Genomic DNA, 24466 nt, shown 5'->3' on the forward strand with positions numbered 1-24466 from the left:
CTATTGGTAGTTTGCGTTGATTCATTCGTTATAGACCATAATTGGTAGTTTAGCATTACAGGATGATAAGTTGTGCAGCAGCAGGCCAGAGCCAGTGAACAGCAGGTAGTTATAGACCACTTGCTCTCATTTCGACTAACACCATAACCACTTATGGCGAAGCGCCTGTAAAAATGTAGCGTACACTTGACTTCAGAACATCTGTCGTCGTTTTGTTACTTTTCAGGTAAATTCGTTAAAAGGAAAGAAATTCGGTTACTGGTGGAGGAGGAATTACATTTCAAGTTTAACGAGTGGTTGATGAATGATGAAATGTGGTGGGGAAATGACGGTTGATGTGCTGAGAGTGTGTAAACGCGGGAGGGCAGTGACGGGAGACGAGTGGAGAGAGACGGTATATAGACAGGCGTTGGAAGGTTGAGGAAGACGGGCAACTAGTGAAGGGTGTATACTGACTACTACATATTGGGTTGATGTCCAGTGCCACATGGAGAATGACTGGTGTTTCATTCTGATATGAAGTGGAAATTCCACTGTTCAAAATTTTTTTTGTGCCATCTTGTGGGATAATAGTTTTACGACTAATATGATAGGTATTTCATTGTTTATAAATAGCACCCCAAAATGACGCTCAAAGTTACCCAAAACTGGCAACAGATGGAGTCATTGTCGATAACAGACTCCCAACTTTGTATGAGATAGGCTAGATAAGAACCTTACTTAAGAGTAGACAGACGATGCTATGGTAATCAGATATTGGGACAATGTTATGCAATAAGGAAACCAAATTTGTTCGTTACATGTAAATATTGTATTTACTTCTCTGAATGCGAGAAATTGTTGCAATATATTTTTTTTTTTCCTAAGATGATTTAATGTGTGTAAGCATATCTTAAGCACGTTAATCTCTCTCCTGGGAAGTGTAACCTTCGCCAGCCAAATATTGTCCCCTGGACGATTGGTAATGTAATTCGGTATGTACATACACCAGCTTTCTTTTATCTATACCTAACTAAATCCAGCAGAATTATCCTTCTTTCCCTAGACTCACGTGAGACTGAATGACTTCGGCTGTCTGGGAAGTCCTTTTTAATGAAAAAAAGAAAAAAAAAAAAGGAATTCAAATTAGATTAACGTATCCAACGCCTTCGCAAAACTGACCAGATTTGAATAACTATCAAACCCAAACTTAGAATAATCAGTCGTAGGGAAGTTGGTTTTATTTAAAGATTGTTTGACCATATCCCAATAATGCTAGGATGAATAATAAGCTAACCTAATGCTAAGACTGCTGTGGATGTGGCGTAGGTATGATGATAAACACGGAAACCATGAGAGACAACAGATGGTCACAGATATGATTAATACTTGAGGAAAACTTACTGGGAAATATTGCTGATAAAAGATGGCTACATGTCTGTAAGAGGTCTTTAAAGCCGTCTGTGTATGTCACAGTTCCCGTGTCTGTGCATCGCATGTATTCATATAACAATCTAATTACCTTTTTTATTCTTATTTATGCTGAAGGGAAGGGGAATTTTACACTCGTGGGGCCCCATCTTTTCAACAATCTCTACCATAACACAACGTCTTAGATTCATGTATGTTGTCTGTTCTGACCATGTCTTCAGTCATTGTGTTCCATTCATCCACCACTCTGATAGTGTTACACTATTTCTCTCCATCCTTCTCAATAAGTTTCTTACTTAATGTCTTATTATGTCCTCTGGTTGTTCTATCCCCACATCTCTCGAAGTCTTGTTCACTGTTTACGTCATACATCTGTCTGGAAACTGAAACATTGTGATCAGGTCACCCCTCACTCTTCTCTCGTTCACTGTAAGCAAATTTAAACCCTTCAGCCTTTCCCTGCATCCTAGCTCTCTTAATTCTAATACCATTTTGATTCCCTTCATCTGGAACTTTTCTACTAGCTCTTTGTGCTTCTTTAGGTGCGGTGACCAAACCTGAGAAGCATATACTAGTGTTGGCCTTATGAAGGATATGAATAGCTTGTGAAACATTTTCTTATCCAGATGCTCGAAGCTATCCTAATGTTTGCCAGAAGACAGTTTGTCTTAACAATTCTTCAAATATGGACCCTGGCAACATGTTAGGGATAATGTCGATTCCCAAGTCCATTTCATGCACAGAATCCTGAAGCTTATTTCCTGTTAGATGATAATCATAATGAGGCCTTCTGTCACTCTGTCCTATCCTCATTGCTTTACATTTTCCTGTGTTGAATTTCATCAACTTTGGAGTCTGTTTAGATCCCCTTGTAAGCTGATGCAATCCTCCTCGCTTTTCGCTTCCCTCGTGGCCTTTGCATCATCTGTAAACGTATTCATGCAATTCGTTCACGTTGATCAAAAAGTGTAATGGTCCCAGAACCATACACTGTGGCACTCCGCTGTTTGCCCCTATCGAAGGAGTTTCCCCTCATTATTCCTTCTTGGTGATCCGGCTTCTTAATCAGCTTCCTACGCGGCACAGTGTCGTTTTCCTTTTGGCAGTCCAATAACAAACAGTCCACCGAGTCTTCCCTTTTGTCTGGGAGGGAGCTCACTCTTTCGTAGAACTCTTAAGAGGTTTGTTACACATGACCTTTACCTACAACAACGCTGCCTCTCACATAGGTAATTTCTCCCTCGTATAAAGTCACCCACTTGCTTCCTAATCATCTTTTCAGAATCTTGCTCAGTACAATCGTTAGTGAAACCGGTCTCTAGTTCAGCGTCTGTTATCTGTCTTCTTTCTTATCTGTAGTTATGACGTTTGCCTTTTCCATTTCCTTGGCACTTTCCAGTATTCCTCAGCGCATCTGAACACATCTTCAGCACATATGGTGATATTTCATCAGGATCATGAGCATTGTATGGGTCAAGTCCTTTTCGTTTTCTTTTACTATTTTTCTAAGTATCTCAACGATTTCCAAAACCTCCTCCCCATTCCTTATCACTGGTGTTAGGGCTAGAGCGTCTTCCACTGTGAAAACTCTATCAATTTGTTATGCAGCACCTCGCATATCCTCACGCCATCCACTGCAATTTTCCCTCCCTTAGCCTGATACGCTGCTCCTTAACAGAAAACTGATGGATGGACAAATTAATGACTTTCAGCTGCCGTGTTCACAATATCCTTTTCAAAATTTCTTTGTTCTTCTGTTCTTTCCTGCTGTACTCAACTCCATGCTCGCTTATTGAATGCAATTCCTAGCAGGCTGGAGTAACGTCTGTAGCTTCGTCACTGCACATCTCGAAGCTCTATTGCTTTTTGACACCTTTTATCAAACCAGTCTTTCCTCTTTCTTACCGTTCTCTTTGTATTTGAGGCTTGAGGTACCCATGCCTCTACTCCTTCATTGTAAACTTCACACAAGCTCTCAACACATCGCCCTGGTTCCTGGCTACCGAACCCCAATTCCCAATCTACGTTACCATAGAAATCATTAAGCTTTGTGTGGTTGCGTTGTTTCCACGATTATATCTCCTGTTTATGTCTTGTCTCGCCTCTGCCTTTATCATGTCCTCATTTCCTCCATAATCAGACTAGAGCATCACATGATCACTTCTTCTAGTTGATGCATTGTACCATATGATATTCTCAATATCCATGTTCGTATGTGTGAAGATAAGATCTTGCAGAGATAGTGTATTAGTCCCTCTCTTACCAGTATGCTCCCTGACGTGTTGGGATAGGACGTCTCCTTGCATACACTCTAAACACTTGCGTCTCCTGGACCCCAGATCACTGTGAGACTCCAGATTCCCCCAGTCTATCTCTTTATAATTGAAATCCTCCATTGCACTGATCACCAAAGATTTTGTCCCATGGAAAAGATTATATCTATTTCTTATGTATTTTTGCGTGTATCCAAATATGTTTTTAGAATTTCTCCATCGCCCATAGTTTCTTTGTTCCATCATACTCGCATATCATTACGTACAGTATATGTATACTAGTGCTCTGCTAAGCATTTGTACATATATATATATATATATATATATATATATATACATATATATATATATATATATATATATATATATATATATATATATATAATTGGTATACATGGGGTGTTCAGTGTTGTAAATGGAAATGGTGAAGAGCTTGTAGATTTATGTGCTGAAAAACGACTGGTGATTGGGAATACCTGGTTTAAAATGCGAGATATACATAAGTATACGTATGTAAGTAGAAGAGATGGCCAGAGAGCGTTATCGGATTACGTGTTAATTGACAGGCGCGCGAAAGAGAGACTTTTGGATGTTAATGTGCTGAGAGGCGCAACTGGAGGGATGTCTGATCATTATCTTGTGGAGGCTAAGGTGAAGATTTGTATGGGTTTTCAGAAAAGAAGAGTGAATGTTGGGGTGAAGAGGGTGGTGAGAGTAAGTGAGCTTGGGAAGGAGACTTGTGTGAGGAAGTACCAGGAGAGACTGAGTACAGAATGGAAAAAGGTGAGAACAATGGAAGTAAGGGGAGTGGGGGAGGAATGGGATGTATTTAGCGAAACAGTGATGGATTGCGCAAAAGATGCTTGTGGCATGAAAAGAGTGGGAGGTGGGATGATTAGAAAGGGTAGTGAGTGGTGGGATGAAGAAGTAAGATTATTAGAGAAAGAGAAGAGAGGCATTTGGACGATTTTTGCAGGGAAAAAATGCAATTGAGTGGGAGATGTATAAAAGAAAGAGACAGGAGGTCAAGAGAAAGGTGCAAGAGGTGAAAAAGAGGGCAAATGAGAGTTGGGGTGAGAGAGTATCATTAAATTTTAGGGAGAATAAAAAGATGTTCTGGAAGGAGGTAAATAAAGTGCGTAAGACAAGGGGAGCAAATGGAACTTCAGTGAAGGGCGCAAATGGGGAGGTGATAACAAGTAGTGGTGATGTGAGAAGGAGATGGAGTGAGTATTTTGAAGGTTTGTTGAATGTGTTTGATGATAGAGTGGCAGATATAGGGTATTTTGGTCGAGGTGGTGTGCAAAGTGAGAGGGTTAGGGAAAATGATTTGGTAAACAGAGAAGAGGTAGTAAAAGCCTTTGCGGAAGATGAAAGCCGGCAAGGCAGCAGGTTTGGATGGTATTGCAGTGGAATTTATTAAAAAAGGGGGTGACTGTACTGCTGACTGGTTGGTAAGGTTATTTAATGTATGTATGACTCATGGTGAGGTGCCTGAGGATTGGCGGAATGCGTGCATAGTGCCATTGTACAAAGGCAAAGGGGATAAGAGTGAGTGCTCAAATTACAGAGGTATAAGTTTGTTGAGTATTCCTGGTAAATTATATGGGAGGGTATTGATTGAGAGGGTGAAGGCATGTACAGAGCATCAGATTGGGGAAGAGCAGTGTGGTTTCAGAAGTGGTAGAGGATGTGTGGATCAGGTGTTTGCTTTGAAGAATGTATGTGAGAGATACTTAGAAAAGCAAATGGATTTGTATGTAGCATTTATGGATCTGAAGAAGGCATATGATAGAGTTGATAGAGATGCTCTGTGGAAGGTATTAAGAATATATGGTGTGGGAGGCAAGTTGTTAGAAGCAGTGAAAAGTTTTTATCGAGGATGTAAGGCATGTGTACATGTAGGAAGAGAGGAAAGTGATTGGTTCTCAGTGAATGTAGGTTTGCGGCAGGGGTGTGTGATGTCTCCTTGGTTGTTTAATTTGTTTATGGATGGGGTTGTTAGGGAGGTGAATGCAAGAGTTTTGGAAAGAGTTGCAAGTATGAAGTTTGTTGTGGATGAGAGAGCTTGGAAAGTGAGTCAGTTGTTGTTCGCTGATGATACAGCGCTGGTGGCTGATTCATGTGAGAAACTGCAGAAGCTGGTGACTGAATTTGGTAAAGTGTGTGAAAGAAGAAAGTTAAGAGTAAATGTGAATAAGAGCAAGGTTATTAGGTACAGTAGGGTTGAGGGTCAAGTCAATTGGGAGGTAAGTTTGAATGGAGAAAAACTGGAGGAAGTAAAGTGTTTTAGATATCTGGGAGTGGATCTGGCAGCGGATGGAACCATGGAAGCGGAAGTGAATCATAGGGTGGGGGAGGGGGCGAAAATTCTGGGAGCCTTGAAGAATGTGTGGAAGTCGAGAACATTATCTCGGAAAGCAAAAATGGCTGTGTTTGAAGGAATAGTGGTTCCAACAATGTTGTATGGTTGCGAGGCGTGGGCTATGGATAGAGTTGTGCCCAGGAGGGTGGATGTGCTGGAAATGAGATGTTTGAGGACAATGTGTGGTGTGAGGTGGTTTGATCGAGCAAGTAATGTAAGGGTAAGAGAGATGTGTGGAAATAAAAAGAGCGTGGTTGAGAGAGCAGGAGAGCGTGTTTTGAAATGGTTTGGGCACATGGAGAGAATGAGTGAAGAAAGATTGACCAAGAGGATATATGTGTCGGAGGTGGAGGGAACGAGGAGAAGTGGGAGACCAAATTGGAGGTGGAAAGATGGAGTGAAAAAGATTTTGTGTGATCGGGGCCTGAACATGCAGGAGGGTGAAAGGAGGGCAAGGAATAGAGTGAATTGGATCGATGTGGTATACTGGGGTTGACGTGCTGTCAGTGGATTGAATCAGGGTATGTGAAGCGTCTGGGGTAAACCATGGAAAGTTGTGTGGGGCCTGGATGTGGAAAGGGAGCTGTGGTTTCGGGCATTATTGCATGACAGCTAGAGACTGAGTGTGAACGAATGGGGCCTTTGTTGTCTTTTCCTAGTGCTACCTCGCTCACATGAGGGGGGGAGGGGGATGGTATTCCATGTGTGGTGAGGTGGCGATGGGAATGAATAAAGGCAGACAGTGTGAATTGTGTGCATGGGTATATATGTATGTGTCTGTGTGTGTGTATATATATGTGTACATTGAGATGTATAGGTATGTATATTTGCTTGTGTGGACGTGTATGTATATACATGTGTATGGGGGTGGGTTGGGCCATTTCTTTCGTCTGTTTCCTTGCGCTACCTCGCAAACGCGGGAGACAGCGATAAAGCAAAATAGATAAGTAATAAATATATATATAGGGAATAGGGGAGAAAGAATACTTCCCACGTATTCCCTGCGTGTCGTAGAAGGCGACTAAAAGGGGAGGGAGCGGGTGGCTGGAAATCCTCCCCTCTCATTTTTTTTTTTTTTTTTATTTTCCCAAAGAAGGAACAGAGAAGGGGGCCAGCTGAAGATATTCCCTCAAAGGCCAAGTCCTCTGTTCTTAGCGCTAACCCGCTGACGCGGGAAATGGCGAATAGTATATATAAAAGAAAAAAAAAAAAAATATATATATATATATATATATATATATATATATATATATATATATATATATATATATATATTGGAAAGGATCACAATTTTGCAACATAGAAATAGTATAAGAACGGGACAAGAATCAAATGCCTTGTTTAATCACGTTAAAAACTATGATCATTGTATTGACTCGACCTCTATTAACAAGAGAAACATCATTGAATCTACTATTATTAAATACACAGAGAATTATAATCTTAATGTTAGTGATGGTTTATACAAATTAGATAACTTTATTGTTGATATAATTTGTAAAATGATAAGTTGATGAACGCTCGTTGTATGTTTTGGACAATCACATATTTACCAAATGGCGTCCTAGCTTCGTCTCCTCGATGTATATCAACTTACTTATATTTCTCTTTTGTGTCTCTCCTGATGATGTGATTATTATTATTATTATTATTATTATTATTATTATTATTATTATTATACTTATTTATTTATTTTGCTTTGTCGCTGTCTCCCGCGTTTGCGAGGTAGCGCAAGGAAAACAGACGAAAGAAATGGCCCAACCCACCCCCATACACATGTATATACATACACGTCCACACACGCAAATATACATACCCATACATCTCAATGTACACATATATATACACACACAGACACATACATATATACATATGCACACAATTCACACTGTCTGCCTTTATTTATTCCCATCGCCACCTCGCCACACATGGAATAATATCCCCCTACCCCCTCATGTGTGCGAGGTAGCGCTAGGAAAAGACAACAAAGGCCCCATTCGTTCACACTCAGTCTCTAGCTGACATGCAATAATGCCCGAAACCACAGCTCCCCTTCCACATCCAGGCCCTACAGAACTTTCCATGGTTTACCCCAGACGCTTCACATGCCCTGATTCAATCCATTGACAGCACGTCGACCCCAGTATACCACATCGATCCAATTCACTCTATTCCTTGCCCGCCTTTCACCCTCCTGCATGTTCAGGCCCCGATCTTTCAAAATCTTTTTCACTCCATCTTTCCACCTCCAATTTAGTCTCCCACTTCTCCTCGTTCCCTCCACCTCCGACACATATATCCTCCTGGTCAATCTTTCCTCACTCATTCTCTCCATGTGCCCAAACCATTTCAAAACACTCTCTTCTGCTCTCTCAACCACGCTCTTTTTATTTCCACACATCTCTCTTACCCTTACATTACTTACTCGATCAAACCACCTCACACCACATATTGTCCTCAAACATCTCATTTCCAGCACATCCACCCCCCTGCGCACTACTCTGTTATTATTATTATCATTATTATTATTATTATTATCATTGTTATCATTATTATTATTATTATTATTATTATTGGTTCTCAGTGAATGTAGGTTTGCGGCAGGGGTGTGTGATGTCTCCATGGTTGTTTAATTTGTTTATGGATGGGGTTGTTAGGGAGGTAAATGCAAGAGTTTTGGAAAGAGGGGCAAGTATGAAGTCTGTTGGGGATGAGAGAGCTTGGGAAGTGAGTCAGTTGTTGTTCGCTGATGATACAGCGCTGGTGGCTAATTCATGTGAGAAACTGCAGAAGCTGGTGACTGAGTTTGGTAAAGTGTGTGGAAGAAGAAAGTTAAGAGTAAATGTGAATAAGAGCAAGGTTATTAGGTACAGTAGGGTTGAGGGTCAAGTCAATTGGGATGTGAGTTTGAATGGAGAAAAACTGGAGGAAGTGAAGTGTTTTAGATATCTGGGAGTGGATCTGGCAGCGGATGGAACCATGGAAGCGGAAGTGGATCATAGGGTGGGGGAGGGGGCGAAAATTCTGGGGGCCTTGAAGAATGTGTGGAAGTCGAGAACATTATCTCGGAAAGCAAAAATGGGTATGTTTGAAGGAATAGTGGTTCCAACAATGTTGTATGGTTGCGAGGCGTGGGCTATGGATAGAGTTGTGCGCAGGAGGATGGATGTGCTGGAAATGAGATGTTTGAGGACAATGTGTGGTGTGAGGTGGTTTGATCGAGTGAGTAACGTAAGGGTAAGAGAGATGTGTGGAAATAAAAAGAGCGTGGTTGAGAGAGCAGAAGAGGGTGTTTTGAAGTGGTTTGGGCACATGGAGAGGATGAGTGAGGAAAGATTGACCAAGAGGATATATGTGTCGGAGGTGGAGGGAACAAGGAGAAGAGGGAGACCAAATTGGAGGTGGAAAGATGGAGTGAAAAAGATTTTGTGTGATCGGGGCCTGAACATGCAGGAGGGTGAAAGGAGGGCAAGGAATAGAGTGAATTGGAGCGATGTGGTATACCGGGGTTGACGTGCTGTCAGTGGATTGAATCAAGGCATGTGAAGCGTCTGGGGTAAACCATGGAAAGCTGTGTAGGTATGTATATTTGCGTGTGTGGACGTATGTATATACATGTGTATGGGGGGGGGGGGGGGTTGGGCCATTTCTTTCGTCTGTTTCCTTGCGCTACCTCGCAAACGCGGGAGACAGCGACAAAGTATAATAATAATAAAAAGAAAAAAAAAAAAATATATATATATATATATATATATATATATATATATATATATATATATATATATATATATATATATATATATTATCCCTGGGGATAGGGGAGAAAGAATACTTCCCACGCATTCCTCACGTGTCTTAGGAGGCGACTAAAGGGGACAGGAGCGGGGGGCTTGAACCCCCCTCCTTGTATTTTAACTTTCTAAAAGGGGAAACAGAAGGAGTCACGCGGGAAGTGCTCACTCTCCTCGAAGGCTCAGATTGGGGTGTCTAAATGTGTGTGGATGTAACCAAGATGAGAAAAAAGGAGAGATAGGTAGTATGTTTGAGGAAAGTTACCTGGATATTTTTGCTCTGAGTGAAACTAAGCTCAAGGGTAAAGGGGAAGAGTGGTTTAGGAATGTCTTGGGAGTAAAGTCAGGGGTTAGTGACAGGAGAAGAGCAAGGGAAGAAGTAGCCTTACTCCTGAAACAGGAGTGGTTGGAGTATGTGATAGAGTGTAAGTTAACTGAAAGTGGATGGAGAGAGATGGGTGATTATTGGTGCATATGCACCTGGGCATGAGAAGAAAGATCATGAGAGGCAAGTGTTTTGGGAGCAGCTGAGTGTGTTAGTAGTTTTGATGCACGAGACCGGGTTGTAGTGATGGGTGATTTGAATGCAAAGGTGAGTAATGTGGCAGTTGAGGGAATAATTGGTATACATGGGGTGTTCAGTGTTGTAAATGGAAATGGTGAAGAGCTTGTAGATTTATGTGCTGAAAAAGGACTGGTGATTGGGAATACCTGGTTTAAAAAGAGAGATATACATAAGTATACGTATGTAAGTAGGAGAGATGGCCAAAGAGCGTTATTGGATTACGTGTTAATTGATAGGCGCGCGAAGAGAGACTTTTGGATGTTAATGTGCTGAGAGGTGCAACTGGGAGGGATGTCTGATCATTATCTTGTGGAGGCGAAGGTGAAGATTTGTAGAGGTTTTCAGAAAAGAAGAGAGAATGTTGGGGTGAAGATGGTGAGAGTAAGTGAGCTTGGGAAAGAGACTTGTGCGAGGAAGTACCAGGAGAGACTGAATACAGAATGGAAAAAAGTGAGAACAAAGGAGGTAAGGGGAGTGGGGGAGGAATGGGATGTATTTAAGGAAGCAGTGATGGCTTGCGCAAAAGATGCTTCTGGCATGAGAAGCGTGGGAGGTGGGCAGATTAGAAATGGTAGTGAGTGGTGGGATGAAGAAGTAAGATTGTTAGTGAAAGAGAAGAGAGAGGCATTTGGACGATTTTTGCAGGGAAATAATGCAAATGAGTGGGAAATGTATAAAAGCTTGGCAGGAGGTCAGGAGAAAGGTGCAAGAGGTGAAAAATAGAGCAAGTGAGAGTTGGAGTGAGAGAGTATCATTAAATTTTAGGGAGAATAAATAGATGTTTTGGAAGGAGGTAAATAAAGTGCGTAAGACAGGGGAACAAATGGGAACATCAGTGAAGGAGGCTAATGGGGAGTTGATAACAAGTAGTGGTGATGTGAGAAGGAGATGGAGTGAGTACTTTGAAGGTTTGTTGAATGTGTTTGATGATAGAGTGGCAAATATAGGGTGTTTTGGTCGAGGTGGTGTGCAAAGTGAGAGGGTTAGGGAAAATGATTTGGTAAACAGAGAAAAGGTAGTAAAAGCTTTGCGGAAGATGAAAGCCGGCAAGGCAGCGGGTTTGGATGGTATTGCAGTGGAATTTATTAAAAAAAGGGGGTGACTGTATTGTTGACTGGTTGGTAAGGTTATTTAATGTATGTATGATTCATGGTCAGGTGCCTGAGGATTGGCGGAATCCTTGCATAGTGCCATTGTACAAAGGCAAAGGGGATAAGAGTGAGTGCTCAAATTACAGAGGTATAAATTTGTTGAGTATTCCTGGTAAATTATATGGAAGGGTATTGATTGAGAGGGGGAAGGCATGTACAGAGCATCAGATTGGGGAAGAGCAGTGTGGTTTCAGAAGTGGTAGATGATGTGTGGATCAGGTGTTTGCTTTGAAGAATGTATGTGAGAAATACTTAGAAAAGCAAATGGATTTGTATGTAGCATTTATGGATCTGGAGAAGGCTTATGATAGAGTTGATAGAGATGCTCTGTGGAAGTTATTAAGGATATATGGTGTGGGAAGCAAGTTGTTAGAAGCAGTGAAAAGTTTTTATCGAGGATGTAAGGCATGTGTACGTGTAGGAAGAGAGGAAAGTGATTAGTTCTCAGTGAATGTAGGTTTGCGGCAGGGGTGTGTGATGTCTCCATGGTTGTTTAATTTGTTTATGGATGGGGTTGTTAAGGAGGTGAATGCAAGAGTTTTGGAAAGAGGGGCAAGTATGCAGTCTGTTGTGGATGAGAGAGCTTGGGAAGGGAGTCAGTTGTTGTTCGCAGATGATACAGCGCTGGTGGCTGATTCATGTGAGAAACTGCAGAGGCTGGTGACTGAGTTTGGTAAAGTGTGTGAAAGAAGAAAGTTGAGAGTAAATGTGAATAAGAGTAAGGTTATTAGGTACAGTAGGGTTGAGGGTCAAGTCAACTGGGAGGTAAGTTTGAATGGAGAAAAACTGGAGGAAGTGAAGTGTTTAAGATATCTGGGAGTGGATTTGGCAGCGGATGGAACCATGGAAGCGGAGGTGAATCATAGGGTGAGGGAGGGGGCGAAAATTCTGGGAGCCTTGAAGAATGTGTGGAAGTCGAGAACATTATCTCGGAAAGCAAAAATGGGCATGTTTGAAGGAATAGTGGTTCCAACAATGTTGTATGGTTGCGAGGCGTGGGCTATGGATAGAGTGTTGCGCAGGAGGGTGGATGTGCTGGAAATGAGATGTTTGAGGACAATATGTGGTGTGAGGTGGTTTGATCAAGTAAGTAACGTAAGGGTAAGAGAGATGTGTGGAAATAAAAAGAGCGTGGTTGAGAGAGCAGGAGAGGGTGTTTTGAAATGGTTTGGTCACATGGAGAGAATGAGTGAGGAAAGATTGACCAAGAGGATATATGTGTCAGAGGTGGAGGGAACGAGGAGAAGTGGGAGACCAAATTGGAGGTGGAAAGATGGAGTGAAAAAGATTTTGAGTGATCGGGGCCTGAACATGCAGGAGGGTGAAAGGCGTGCAAGGAATAAAGTGAATTGGAACGATGTGGTATACCGGGGTCGACGTGCCGTCAATGGATTGATCCAAGGCATGTGAAGGTCTGGGGGTAAACCCTGGAAAGTTGTGTGGGGGGCCCGGATGTGGAAAGGGGAGCTGTTTGGGTTTTAGTGCATTATTACGTGACAGCTAAAAACTGAATGTGAACGAAAAAATGGCCCCTTTTTTGTTTTTTCCTAGCGCTACCCGGGACACTAAGGGGGGGGGGGTTTGTTATTCAATGTGTGGCGGGGTGGGCGACGGGAATGAATAAAACAGAAAAGTATGAATTATGTACAAAGGGGGATATTGTATTGTCGGGGTTGGTTTATATGTTACATTGAGTGTTTGGTAGGGATATTTGCGTGTGTGGACGTGTATGTTTATACATGTGTATTGGGGGGGGGGTTGGGGGCCCTTTTTTTCTCTGTTTCCCTTTCGCTACCTCGCAAAAGGGGGAGGGCAGCGATAAAACAAAATTTAAAAAATAATAAATATATATATACACACACAGACACATACATATATACATATGCACACAATTCACACTGTCTGCCTTTATTTATTCCCATCGCCACCTCGCCACACATGGAATAACATCCCCCTCCCCCCTCATGTGTGCGAGGTAGCGCTAGGAAAAGACAACAAAGGCCCCAATCGTTCACACTCAGTCTCTAGCTGACATGCAATAATGCCCGAAACCACAGCTCCCCTTCCACATCCAGGCCCCACAGAACTTTCCATGGTTTACCCAGACGCTTCACATGCCCTGATTCAATCCATTGACAGCACGTCGACCCCAGTATACCACATCGATCCAATTCACTCTATTCCTTGCCCGCCTTTCACCCTCCTGCATGTTCAGGCCCCGATCACTCAAAATCTTTTTCACTCCATCTCTCCACCTCCAATTTAGTCTCCCACTTCTCCTCGTTCCCTCCACCTCCGACACATATATCCTCCTGGTCAATCTTTCCTCACTCATTCTCTCCATGTGCCCAAACCATTTCAAAACACTCTCTTCTGCTGTCTCAACCACGCTCTTTTTATTTCCACACATCTCTCTTACCCTTACATTACTTACTCGATCAAACCACCTCACACCACATATTGTCCTCAAACATCTCATTTCCAGCACATCCACCCCCCTGCGCACTACTCTATTATTATTATTATTATTATATATATATATATATAATTGGTATACATGGGGTGTTCAGTGTTGTAAATGGAAATGGTGAAGAGCTTGTAGATTTATGTGCTGAAAAACGACTGGTGATTGGGAATACCTGGTTTAAAATGCGAGATATACATAAGTATACGTATGTAAGTAGGAGAGATGGCCAAAGAGCGTTATTGGATTACGTGTTAATTGATAGGCGCGCGAAGAGAGACTTTTGGATGTTAATGTGCTGAGAGGCGCAACTGGAGGGATGTCTGATCATTATCTTGTGGAGGCGAAGGTGAAGATTTGTAGAGGTTTTCAGAAAAGAAGAGTGAATGTTGGGGTGAAGATGGTGAGAGTAAGTGAGCTTGGAAAGGAGACTTGTGCGAGGAAGTACCAGGAGAGACTGAGTACAGAATGGAAAAAGGTGAGAACAATGGAAGTAAGGGGAGTGGGGGAGGAATGGGATGTATTTAGCGAAACAGTGATGGATTGCGCAAAAGATGCTTCTGGCATGAGAAGCGTGGAGGTGGGCAGATTAGAAATGGTAGTGAGTGGTGGGATGAAGAAGTAAGATTGTTAGTGAAAGAGAAGAGAGAGGCATTTGGACGATTTTTGCAGGGAAAAAATGCAATTGAGTGGGAGATGTATAAAAGAAAGAGACAGGAGGTCAAGAGAAAGGTGCAAGAGGTGAAAAAGAGGGCAAATGAGAGTTGGGGTGAGAGAGTATCATTAAATTTTAGGGAGAATAAAAAGATGTTTTGGAAGGAGGTAAATAAAGTGCGTAAGACAGGGGAACAAATGGGAACTTCAGTGAAGGGGGCAAATGGGGAGGTGATAACAAGTAGTGGTGATGTGAGAAGGAGATGGAGTGAGTACTTTGAAGGTTTGTTGAATGTGTTTGATGATAGAGTGGCAGATATAGGGTGTTTTGGTCGAGGTGGTGTGCAAAGTGAGAGGGTTAGGGAAAATGATTTGGTAAACAGAGAAAAGGTAGTAAAAGCTTTGCGGAAGATGAAAGCCGGCAAGGCAGCGGGTTTGGATGGTATTGCAGTGGAATTTATTAAAAAAAGGGGGTGACTGTATTGTTGAATGGTTGGTAAGGTTATTTAATGTATCCTATAGATGTGCTGATTTACGTCTTCTCTAACACTTTTCCTGCCTAGATTCTTGGTATAGCCTCCAGTTGTTCTGTTTCTGGGTTTTTCATATATCTAATGACCGACGACAGCATCAAACTGGTTTGGGAACTTGAATATTGTGTGATCCGGTCACCCGTCACTCCTAGTGGCGGGCAACTGAACTACCTCGGTTCCCTCAACTCTGGCGTCATCTTTGTTGCCCTCCTCTGGACCTTCTCTCTTAGCTTTTTGTGCTTCTTTAGTGTGGTGACCAGACTTAAGAAGTTGCAGTTTTGGGCTGCCGTAGTTGTCTTGCCGAACATATATCCATGGGCGTAAAGGCGATTGTCATACATGCTTGATATCAGAGCAAGTCTCCTTTGTAATACGCTGGAGGTGGAGCTCAGGCGACGGGAGCGGTACATAGTCAGTACCCACATCCCTCTCACTCACACTCAGACTTTGCCAGCATATTACCAGCTTGCTGATCCTCGTATCAAGGTTCAGTGCGTCCCCCTCTTACAACTTTGCATTGACCTCAAGTGAGTTTCAAGCCTGTATCCAACCATCAGCCCAACTTCTGTATTTGTTTAGATCCCCACTAATGTGTACGTGCGAGGTTTAACGATTTCCAGATGAATGACACAGCTCGTCCAGTAGCGTCATGAAGGCACAAGGGTTTCTGCAATAAACGTACGGTATGTCACTGTAGTGCAACGCAGTATGTCTAGTTTAACCAGAAAATGATCCTGACAGAACTATGGCGCAGTGTGAGAAGTTTCAGGCTGTTCATCTCCTTAAGACAGTTATATATTTATATTGGCGTAGCCATCGGCAGAGCGACGCGGGATGCGGTATGTTTGTTGATGTCCGACGCGCGATTGTCCAGCGTTCACCTCCACCTTGGCAGAGGCGATGTGTGTAATCCTAACATGGCTGTCAGATCGTGAGCACGGGGTCAGGGAGCCCAGTGGAGATCAGTGACGTTCATATGATCATTACCACGGCAGTTACAAGGCCACTGAGGCATGGGACATGAGCGTCAACGGTCAAGTGAAAAAAGCCATGCCGTCAGACGCAAGGGTCGTATCCTCGTCCACACGTCTCGTTGTACCTTCATCCTGAAGAGGTTTCTTGGTGCGACTGATGGATGGTGTTACTGAGTGGTTGGCATTGTCTACACTTCACCTGGAGCTGCTCTGTTTCTCTCATATCCTCCCACACTGCCCAGTGTGTTCCTGAGGTCAAAGGCCGCGGCTGCAGTACTCACTATTAACTCCATGAGGACGATAACTCATGATCGTGCATGATGACTCAGACGATAAGGGAGTTTGTTTGTTGAGTCGTCACAGCTGATCTGCAGAAAGAACCATCAATCCTTTTTTTCATGTAACTACACAGGAGTGGGGCAGTGAGTACTCTCATGTAAGGTTCGCAATACAAATGAATTCAAGCAGCAACAGATCTCTGGGTCCTCTCGAGGCTGTTTATAATTCTCTTATCAGTCTTAGTGATGTTAATTCTAATGTTTTCAGTGGTAGTGATGTTAATTATGATGTTGGAAAGTGAGTCAGTTGTTTTTCGCTGTTGATACAGCGCTAGTGGCTGATTCGGGTGAGAAACTGCAGAAGTTGGTGACTGAGTTTGGTAAAGTGTGTGAAAGAAGAAAGCTGAGAGTAAATGTGAATAAGAGCAAGGTTATTAGGTACAGTAGGGTTGAGGGTTAAGTCAATTGGTAGGTAAGTTTGAATGGAGAAAAACTGGAGGAAGTGAAGTGTTTTAGATATCTGGGAATGGATTTGGCAGCGGATGGAACCATGGAAGCGGAAGTGAGTTTCAAGGTGGGGGAGGGGGCGAAGGTTCTGGAAGCATTGGAGAATGTGTGAAAGGCGAGAACATTATCTTGGAAAGCAAAAATGGGTATGTTTGAAGGAATAGTGGTTCCAACAATGTTATATGGTTGTGAGACATGGGCTATAGAGAGGGTTGTGCAGAGGAGGGTGGATGTCTTGTAAATGAAATGTATGAGGACAATATGTGGTGTGAGGTGGTTTGATCGAGTAAGTAATGAAAGGGTAAGAGAGATGTGTGGTAATAAAAAGGATGTGGTTGAGAGAGCAGAAGAGGGTGTTTTGAAATGGTATGGTCACATGGAGAGAATGAGTGAGGAAAGATTGACAAAGAGGATATATGTGTCAGAGGTGGAAGGAACGAGGAGAAGTGGGAGATCCAATTGGAGGTGGAAGAATAGAGTGAAAAAGATTCTTAGCGATCGGGGCCCTAAACATACAGGAGGGTGAAATGCGTGCAAGGAATAGAGTGAATTGGAATAATGTGGTATACCGGGGTCGACGCGCTATCAGTGGATTGAACCAGGACATGTGAAGCGTCTGGGGTAAACCATGGAGAGTTTTGTGTGGGGCCTGGATGTGGAAAGGGAGCTGTGGACGAATATGGCCTTTGTTGTACTTTCCTTGCGCTACCTCGCGCGCACGCGGGGGTAGGGGGGTGTCATTTCATGTGTGGCGGAAATGGACGAAGGCAGCATGTATGAATTATGTACATGTGTATATATGTATATGTCTGTGTATGTATATGTATGTATACGTTGAAAGGTAAAGGTATGTATATGTGCGTGTGTGGGCGTGTATGTATATACATGTGTATGTGAGTGGGTTGGGCCATTCGTCAGTTTCCTTGCGCTACCTCACTGACGCGGGAGACAACGAAAAAGTATGATAAATATAAATAAAAATAGATCAGTCTTTGTGATGTTAATTCTGATATTATGAGTGGTATTGATGTTAATTATGTTATCACTAGTAATGTTAATTCTGATGTTATCAGTGTTAGTGATGCTAATTCTGATGTTATCAGTGTCAGTGACGTTAATTCTGATGCTATAAGTGTTAGTGAGGTTAATTCTGATGTTATCAGTGTTAGTGATGTTAATTCTGATGACACGAGTGTTAATAATGTTACTTCTGATGTTATCAGTGTCAATGACGTAAATTCTGATGTTATCAGTGTTAGCGATGTTAATTCTGATGTTAGTGTTAATGATGTTAATTCCGATGTTATCAGTATTGATGATAATTCTGATGTTATCAGTGTTAGTGATGTTAATTCTGATGTTATCAGTGTTAGTGATGTTAATTCTGATGTTATCAGTGTTAATGACGTTAATCTGATGTTAGCAGTCTTGGTGATGTTGATTCTCTTATCAGTATTAGTTATGTTAATTCTGATGTTATCAGTGTTAGTGATGTTAATTCTGATGTTATCAGTGTTAGTGATGTTAATTCTAATGTTATCAGTGTTAGTGATGCTGATTCTGGTGTCTTCAGAGTTATTGATGTTAATTCTGATGTCATCAGTGTTAATAGTGTTAATTCTGATGTTATCAGTGTTAGTGATATTAATTCTGATGTTATCAGTCTTGGTGATGTTAGTTTTGATGTTATCAGTGTTAATGATAATTCTGATGTTATCAGTGTTAGTGATGTTAATTCTGATGTTATCAGTATTAATGATATTAATCTGATGTTATCAGTCTTGATGTTGATTCCGATGTTATCAGTGTTAGTTATCTTAATTCTGATGTTATCAGTGTTAGTGATATTAATTCTGATGTTATCAGTCTTGGTGATGTTAATTTTGATGTTATCAGTGTTAATGATGATCATTCTGATGTTATCAGTGTTAGTGATGTTAAATATGATGTTATCAGTGTTTGTGATGTTAATTCTGATGTTATCAGTATTAATCTGATGTTATCAGTCTTGATGTTGATTCCGATGTTATCAGTGTTAGTTATGTTAATTCTGATGTTATCAGTGTTAGTGATATTAATTCTGACGTTATCATTCTTGGTGATGTTAATTTTGATGTTATCAGTGTTAATGATGATCATTCTGATGTTATCAGTGTTAGTGATGTTAATTTTGATGTTATCAGTGTTAGTGATGTTAATTCTGATGTTATCAGTATTAATGATGTTAATTTTGATGTTATCAGTGTTAGTGATGTTAATTCTGATGTTATCAGTATTAATGATGTTAATCTGATGTTATCAGTCTTGATGTTGATTCTGATGTTATCAGTGTTAGTTGTCTTAATTCTGATGTTATCAGTACTAGTGGTGTTGATTCTGATGTTATCAGTGTTAGTGATGTTAATTCTGATGTTATCAGTGTTAGTGATGTTAATTCTGATATCATCAGTGTTAATGGTGCTAATTCTGATGTTATCCGTGTTAGTGATGTTAATTCTGATGTTATCCGTGTTAGTGATTTTAGTTCTGATGTTATCAGTCTTGATGATGTTAATTCTGATGTTATCAGTGTTAATGATGTTAATTCTGATGTTTTGTGTTAATGATGTTAATTCTGATGTTATCCGTGTTAGTGATGTTAATTCTGATATTATCAGTCTTGATGTCAATTCTGATGTTATCGGTGTTAGTCATGTTAATTCTGATGTTACCAGGGTTAATGATGTTAATTCTAATGTTATCAGTGTTAGTGATGTTAATTCTGATGTTATCCGTGTTAGTGATGTTAATTCTGATGTTATCAGTCTTGATGTTAATTCTAATGTTATCAGTGTTATTGATTTTAATTCTGATGTTATCAGTGTTGGTGATATTAATTCTGATGTTATCAGTGTTAGTTATGTTAATTCTGATGTTATCAGTGTTAGTGATATTAATTCTGACGTTATCATTCTTGGTGATGTTAATTTTGATGTCATCAGTGTTAATGATGATCATTCTGATGTTATCAGTGTTAGTGATGTTAATTTTGATGTTATCAGTGTTAGTGATGTTAATTCTGATGTTATCAGTATTAATGATGTTAATTCTGATGTTATCAGTGTTAGTGATGTTAATTCTGATGTTATCAGTATTAATGATGTTAATCTGATGTTATCAGTCTTGATGTTGATTCTGATGTTATCAGTGTTAGTTGTCTTAATTCTGATGTTATCAGTACTAGTGGTGTTGATTCTGATGTTATCAGTGTTAGTGATGTTAATTCTGATGTTATCAGTGTTAGTGATGTTAATTCTGATATCATCAGTGTTAATGGTGCTAATTCTGATGTTATCCGTGTTAGTGATGTTAATTCTGATGTTATCCGTGTTAGTGATTTTAGTTCTGATGTTATCAGCCTTGATGATGTTAATTCTGATGTTATCAGTGTCATTGATGTTAATTCTGATGTTTTGTGTTAATGATGTTAATTCTGATGTTATCCGTGTTAGTGATGTTAATTCTGATGTTATCAGTCTTGATGTCAATTCTGATGTTATCGGTGTTAGTCATGTTAATTCTGATGTTACCAGGGTTAATGATGTTAATTCTAATGTTATCAGTGTTAGTGATGTTAATTCTGATGTTATCCGTGTTAGTGATGTTAATTCTGATGTTATCAGTCTTGATGTTAATTCTAATGTTATCAGTGTTATTGATGTTAATTCTGATGTTATCAGTGTTGGTGATATTAATTCTGATGTCATCAGTGTTAGTGATGTTAATTCTGATGTTATCAGTCTTGATGATGTTAATTCTGATGTTATCAGTTTTAGTTATGTTAATTCTGTTGTTATCAGTGCTAGTGATGTTGATTCTGATGTTATCAGTGCTAGTGATGTTGATTCTGATGTTATCAGTGTTAGTGATGTTGATTCTGATGTTATCAGTGTTAGTAATGTTGATTCTGATGTTATTAGTGTTAGTGATGTTAATTCTAATGTTATCAGTATTAGTGATGTTAATTCTGATGTTATCAGTGTTAGTGATGTTAATTCTGATGTTATCAGTGTTAATGATGTTGATTCTGATGTTAGCAGTGTTAGTGATATTAATTCTGATGTCAGTGATGTTAATTCTTATGTTAGCAGCGTTAATGGTGTTATTTTTGGTGTTATCAGTGTTAGTGATGTTAAATGTGATGTCATCAGTGTTTATGTTAATTCTGGTGTTATCAGTGTTAGTGATGTTGATTCTGATGTTAGCAGTGTTAGTAATGTTAAGTCTGATGTCAGTGATGTTGATTTGATGTTAGCAGTGTTAGTGATGTTGATTCTAATGTCAGTGATGTTAATTTTGATGTTAGTAGTGTTAATGATGTTAATTCTGATGTTATCAGTGTCAGTGATGTTAATTCTGATGTCATCAGTGTTAATGATGTTATCAGTTAGCGATGTTTTAATGATGAAGTCATGTAATGATGATCCCCGCTTGTTAGGCGTTCTGCACCTGTGATTCAGACAGTATCTAGAGAATATAATTACTCATTTAACGACTCAGCCGAACGTAGGCATATCGTCATCCTGGCAGGCGTGTCCAGAACAGCTGGGTGGGAGGAGCGTATCCGACAGCCACTCAGAGCATCTCGTGCGTCAGAGTTACCCCAATCAGGTTACAGGATACCGTGCAACTGGCCAATGACAACTACGGAACTCCTCCTCCCGACTGCCACCTCCCGCGCGCCGTTGGCGTGAATATAAAAGTGTTATGATCTCATTACTCAGTGTATCTGTAGCTTTCGAGTTTGATTAATGATACGGATTCTGTCCTTCTGACCTTTACACGTTGATAGGCCTTAATTCCAACAACAAATATACATTAGCAATTAGGATACCTTAGATTGTCAACAACTTTGCGCTAAAAAAACAGGTTTCATATCACTTATGAGTTAATTATTACGTAAGGTCACCAGTCTCTTTCGAGTTTACCTATCAGGTGGCATTTGCCACGATGCGTCATCAGACTGTTGACAAGCCCAGGAAGCAGCGTTTCTCCTCAGCGAAGGAGAGACTGAAAGTCTAGCGAACATCGCTACAAGGAATTATCTGCCTGACAGTTTAGAACTAGAAATGTCATCATTTGCGAGAGAATGCAACGTGTCTCCCTCAGCAGTATGTCAGTTCAAAGGTCTTTTTCACTACATCCTTACCTTCACCATACTCCCGACTCCATTGTACTTCAGTGAAGATATATTCAAGCCAGTTCAAGCACATGTTTAAGATTTCATTAATAGGGTGTTTAGCGTCGGAAAGAAAAGTGGAAAGTATAGCAAAATGATATATTTTGATACCTAGGAGGAAGACAACATAATGGGTTCACATCTTACCAGGAGTTTTTCCTATTCACATTTCATCTCTAACGAGTATGTCATGAAATCAAGTTAGTATACATGAGATGTTAGGGTAGGTAGCAGCGCTGCAGTTGGTCCCTGGCGTTTATAATTTGAAGAACGTGAGCGCTAGCAACACTGACGCGACCCTCGCACTTCCCTGGGTGCTTCCAGCGTCTGCCTGGTGGTCGCTCCGCCCGACCTCTTCAGTATGTGGGCAGTGATCATGATGAAACTGTTTTTCTCACATTCTGACAACAGTTAGCGAGTCTGTTGGTGTCAGCAGTTCTCAGACGCAAAGACGGTGGCACAAACGGTGTGTGGACTGATGTCCGCCCCAATAAACACAGTGGGAAACATAACACTTGGGTAGATCATCCTCTCAAGTGACGAAATTGAAGATGGCTGGGAGATTTAGCTCCCGGTCCACTAGGAAGAGATCCAATACGTGTCACTCGATCTACGGGGAAGGTTTCGTAGTTTGGATAAAGGGTGGTCACACTTGTGTGGTGGCAGGATGTACTAGGAGGTTGTGTGTAAAAGGTGGGGCATCTTGGGGATATGGCTCGAGGGAAGCCACGGTGGAGTGGACAATGTTGTCGAAAAGGAAGATTGTAAACTGGACGAAATTAGAATGGGGATATGACGGTGTTATCGTTTGTCACAGGCAGCGCTAGGGAGAGGTAGACTGGCTCACCCTCATCCAGCAGGAGGCAGCGGGTGTGGTAGACGGGCTCACCCTCATCCAGCAGGAGGCAGCGGGTATGGTAGACGGGCTCACCCTCATCCAGCAGGAGGCAGCGGGTGTGGTAGACGGGCTCACCCTCATCCACATACAATACATAGTTGGTGGCTCCATGATCATTCTACCTCACTTCTACTTTCAAGATCTAATTGCTATATGTGATTATGTTTTAGTTATGTTGCCGCTCAGTTCATGGCATCAAGATGTCCTTCATCACCATCAAATACTTGTATCCAGTCAGAAATAACTAAAAGTTATCTAAATTAAATGTAAAAGAAAATTCATTTAGGAGACTCGCGATCTGTAGAATTTAGGATAGTGAAATCCCTTAGATTATCAGTATCTCAAAAGTGAGATTAGATTATAAGATATGGCTATGATATGTTAAGGTCTGATGTATTCGAAATTTTGGAAAAGTTAGACTTGATTACGGATAACCTGGTCAAGATAGCGAAAATGAGCGTGATCATCCGTTGGTTATGATGTTGGAGTGCATGGTGAAGGATTATGCCTCTGAGCTAACTCCAATTTTTGCTTCCCTAAATACCCATACATTCCCTTGATCATGGAAGCATTCCTTGGTTCAACCTGTCCCTAAAAAATGAAAATAAAAAGATCGTTCTAACCTTTGTAATGGTCGACACATCGCTCTCACTTACCTCCAAAGTCTTCGAGAGTCTTCTTAATTCTCACTATTTCTGAAAACTTATAATGTCATTTTCTTCTTTTAGTTCACCAATATGACATTCGTGGTGCGAGGTCCAGTGGACATCTGTGTGACTTACCTCTGGTTGTCCTCTCTTAGAGATACTGAGTCTTGCTAAATTTCCATATTCTGACTCTCTCTCTCTCTCTCTCTCTCTCTCTCTCTCTCTCTCTCTCTCTCTCTCTCTCTCTCTCTCTCTCTCTCTCTCTCTCTCTCTCCTGATGTATAGTTATAATCCAATCGTTGCATCGCCACAGTCGTTCATGAATGCGATATCTCCTCCTTACCCTGTCAACAGCAGTATCCACCAGGTTTTGGCCTGTCACCTGTCCTTCTCTCTCCAGGGGTGACCTTTCTTCACTCTACATACTTCAGTTCACTTTCCCTCCCTTCCTTACACCATTACTCACTCTTTCCCTCACACTGAGCATATTGTTTTCACCTTGATTCGGATTTGTGTGGTATCCTGGAGTGGAGAAGCAGTAATTTAGTGAAATTCATCAGTGCATAAATGTAGTTTCTACCTATATTTCTCTAAGTCTTATTCGTTCCTTACAATTCAGTTTCTAAACACTGTAATAACAAAATCATATACTGGAAATACTACATAATGAACGTCACAAGATCTTCCCCTAAAAGCTGGTGGTGCTGTAAGAGTGAATTACTCATTTTCATTATGAGT

At 41.0% G+C, this 24466-nt stretch overlaps 1 protein-coding gene across 3 annotated transcripts in view; it reads left to right on the plus strand.

Moving 5' to 3' along the window:
- LOC139750350 (uncharacterized) overlaps positions 1–24466 on the plus strand; it is a 205117-nt gene that overhangs the window by 110524 nt on the left and 70127 nt on the right. The window lies entirely within an intron of this gene.

This window comes from Panulirus ornatus, chromosome 9 (genome assembly GCF_036320965.1).
Source record: "Panulirus ornatus isolate Po-2019 chromosome 9, ASM3632096v1, whole genome shotgun sequence".
NCBI lineage: Eukaryota > Metazoa > Arthropoda > Malacostraca > Decapoda > Palinuridae > Panulirus > Panulirus ornatus.